We start from the raw sequence: 4,185 nt of genomic DNA, 5'->3' as shown, positions 1-4,185 counted from the left end.
TGATGATGTGTCACCAAAAGCAAAATCACCAAAATTAGGAGTGATTTTGTTGGAAAGCTGATACAATGTCATAAATGTGTCCAAAAAAATAATAAAAAAGTCAAAACCTTGTAGAAAGTAGTGAGGTGGATAACCACTTTTTATTGTGTCATAAATACTCTAGTTTAGATTATATTATCCAAACAATGTAATACTATTATTTTAGGATTCACAAAGATTCCTAACCAAACAATGTAAACACTTGAATGGAAAGTGATGAGGTGGATAACAACTTTCTATTTTGTGTCATAAATACTCTAGTTTCCTAAAGGCATCCAAACAACCCCTAAATAGAAGCATAAAATATTAAATTCTCTCTTGCCATCCCACGTGAGTGGGTGCATACTAGCATTTAAATGCCTTATTGTTTCACCATTCTTATAGCAAAATACTCTAAGATGTAAAAAATTATTTTAATATTCTAAATTGTAAAAAAATAATATTTTAATATCTTAAGCATAAAAAATCACACGTTACTAAATTCTCTTAGTTACATGTAAGAATATTTCTAGAAATATTTCTATGTGATTAGTCAATGACCATTTTGTAATTGTATTGACCTTATTTATTGTCATATTTATCATTATGCACACCCTCCATCTTTTTTATTAATTTTTATAGAGAAGTATTTTTGTCATAATGGGTTTTTTAACTGTGTTAATTTACCATATTTTAACGGTGGACAACTTAAAGTATTTGTGTGCTACATTTTATAATTTAGAGCATTTAAGTGTAAAGATGATGAAACAATAGGATATTTAAGTGTCAAATTGCTTTTACTTTTCTTTTTGTAAACAAAGAAACTAGCTAGAGCATGTTTGACAACTTGGTCAAAGTGAATTATAATTTATTTTTTAGATTATAATTCACTTTTTTATGTTTGATTGAATGGAATATTTTGGATTGTAATTCCTAGCTTATTTTTGGTGAATAATAATTCATATGATTCATGTGTTTGACCGATAAAAGACAAAAAAATCATCATCTTTACATCTCATTCTTTCTCCTTCTCCCCTCCTACTTTTAAGGGTGATTTTGTCATTGTATCTAAGGGGCTGTTTGGTTCGTTTCCTAGATATAGGGAAATGCAATTCCATGTAAAGAAACTCAAGTTTTGAGTTTTCCAAACTTTTCCAAGAAATAGATTGTTTTGGTTTGGTTCGCATGTAAAATATGCTAGGAAACCAATGTATTTACTTTTATTGTGTTTGGTTTGCATGGAAAAAAGGGAAAACTTTTATTGATTTGACATTTTCCACTTTTCTTGTGTTTGGTTGGTTTTGAAGTGGGTAGGGAAAAGTATTTATGGTCACCATGGTAAGATTACCCCCCACTATAGGCAAATTTATTTGTGCTTGTTATGGGAGGTAATCTTAATTATATAAAAGTGCAAATGTAGCATGTACAGATAATAATATCCCGAATTCATTATAAATTTCTGAACAAAGCAACGCACGCTCATCAGTTAATAGCAGCAAACAAGTTGTCACACAAGTTAGCATCATAATGAACTAACCCACACCCGCAAAGTGTTTAAAAGGTAAAATAACTAAAGCAAGCAGATTAACAACATGCGACCACTCTGATCTGCTACAGCACCTGGACTTAAAACTGACACAACATAATCAGAACTCGTTTAAAAGCAAGCAACATCACTCTCATCTTCTTCCTTCAGCTTGATCTCGAATTGCTGGTCAAAGTACAGGGAGTCGTCGAGTTCAAAGAGGTCCTCAATATTCTCATAACCTGAAAATGTTGATGATGCTCTTTTAATCCCAAATGTTTTGACTAATGGCATCGATCAGTTCTATGTGGCTTGGTTTGCCACTGTTAAGCAATATGAAGACTATAATACAAGTGCAACAATGGAGAAGAAACTGAAAACTAATAGAGAGTGGTATGAATGTAGTCAACTCAGCAACCTGTTAATAATGGGCCAGGAAGATACCTGACTTTGAGTGAGCGTTGACTCTGGGACTAGGAGGAAGCACATCTTGTTCAAACTCCAACGTTAAGCTATCTTCAGTGTCTGATGGAATTTCCTGTATGAGAAGCAGAAGAAGAAAGTACAGACAGTTAAATAACCACGTAGATCTTCACTTCCTAAGGCCTGTAGCCACTGACATAGAAAGTATATTATCTATGTAACATCTATAGAATCGTCAAACAACACAAGAAAGAGGTTACTGATAAAAAGTGAATAATAATTGCTAGAGAAATTATCAACAGCATAAATTGTAAGCTTTAGTAGATACCATCTTTCCTACAGCATTAACTCAAACATGAACTGGCACAACTGGAAGCTCTATGTAAAAAGATATAAGACAGGATTGGATAGACCTTTAGCAGAACATGCGCCTTTTTGTGAAATCCATGAAAGGGCTGGTTAAGTAGGAAGATGCAAATAATACACAAAAAAATCAGGAGGTTGGAAGGATTGAGTCATCAGAGACACCTGAGCAACTCAGCTGCCACATTACTCGTGATAATAGCCAATGCTATGGTTTCCTCAGCCAATTCCATGTGTGTGAGGCAACTACAATCTGCATAAAGAATTTACTGTTATTACGATTATACATGTCATTTGGTTTTTATTCTTCTCCATTTAATCATTCATGACATACACGCTCCTTGACCTACTTTAGAGAGTGATCATCTAATATTTTAATAAACAATCTTGGAGATTCAACTGCTCAGAATTCAGATATATTCAAAGTTCATTCTTTCTCCGCAGCCACGGGGGCCAGTGTTTGATTCCTTCTAACCCTTTCATCGCATTTGGAATATACATATGCCTCTTAAACGTCGCACCTGCATGTGGCTTACCCTTAATAACAAATGTTGACAAGCAACAAACTTATCATAAGATCATTGGCTGAAGATTACAAACTCATCTTCTGCAGAGATGTGATGGAATCAAATATGCCACAATTTCCCCCCCCCTAACCATACTTTCTCCACAGCATATGGAGCAAATACTCTAGGACTTCGCTACTTCAGCTTGCAATCATCCATTTTGGACCTTCAGAGTACATATGGATCTGAAGTTCCCCAAACAAACATTGATATCATTTCCATAGCAAACATACATTGATATCATTTGAATAGCACTCATAGTAATGGTTGCTCTAGATTGAATGTCAAAGCAAGTCTCTAATCCTAAGATCAACCACCTGACTGCATCACCTCATTGTTGGTTGCTATTTGTGGGTACGGACAACCAATACGTAAGTATCACAGCGATCCACTTTTAGACCAACCGATTACATTAAAATTCAGTTTGTTCTCCTCCATTACAATTCTGCTGCTCCCTCCACCATCTCTTGATCTACTTCTTGCTTCACTTCATTCTACATGTAATTTATACCTTGTATATATCCTCTTTTTAATAAATTGGTATGCTCTCCAATAAAGCAAAAGAATAGAGTTCATTCTCTTCAAGTCATATCCTAGTATAATGATATCTAACAATAAGCATAGACTTTAAGGGTATGCGATAGAATGACAGCATGACATCGATTCGTGGTTATGGAAAAATCCAAGAATGCAAAGTGTGGACACCACGTAGATAAACCACTTGTTAAAAATAATAATTCTCAGTTAAGAGAGTGGAAAATTAAATAAACGCATCAACAATGCAAATGAAATTGCACTACATTTCCTTCTCAAACTAATAGAAACATGGCATAATAACTATATCTACCGAAAATAAAATTCTTGATAGGAACCTGATTATTCACAAACTAAGAGAAGTTGATATGAAATGCATTTTCTGGATCCTGAGTAAGAATGCAGAACCAGTTGAAGTGATAGGAACCAGAGAAAAACACCACAAAGGATGCCGACTATACTTTATAACTGACTTCAAGAGAAATACACTAATTAGGCACTAATCATAATCTTAAATGTTCATCCAGAACGACTATACTTTATAACTGACTTCAAGAGAAATACACTAATTAGGCACTAATCATAATCTTAAATGTTCATCCAGAAAACGTAGAATCAAACATGATTAACTAATTAATTATCAAACATTTATTTCTTTTTTATCCACATTTTTTTTGCAATTACATACATTATTAACTAATCAAACATGAAATCCTTTCAGCACCAAAATGACAATCACAAAAATCTCACCTTTAA

At 33.6% G+C, this 4,185-nt stretch overlaps 1 long non-coding RNA gene across 1 annotated transcript; it reads right to left on the bottom strand.

The window, feature by feature from the left end:
* LOC109842897 lies at nt 1,443-3,487 on the bottom strand. The gene is made up of 2 exons (XR_002247430.1): nt 1,988-3,487; nt 1,443-1,785 (listed from the first exon to the last, which is right to left on the bottom strand). It is a non-coding gene; the product is annotated as an uncharacterized LOC109842897 (long non-coding RNA).

The sequence above is a fragment of the Asparagus officinalis genome, chromosome 1 (assembly GCF_001876935.1).
Source record: "Asparagus officinalis chromosome 1, Aspof.V1, whole genome shotgun sequence".
Lineage (NCBI taxonomy): Eukaryota > Viridiplantae > Streptophyta > Magnoliopsida > Asparagales > Asparagaceae > Asparagus > Asparagus officinalis.
This window is presented reverse-complemented; position numbering and strand designations above follow the sequence as displayed.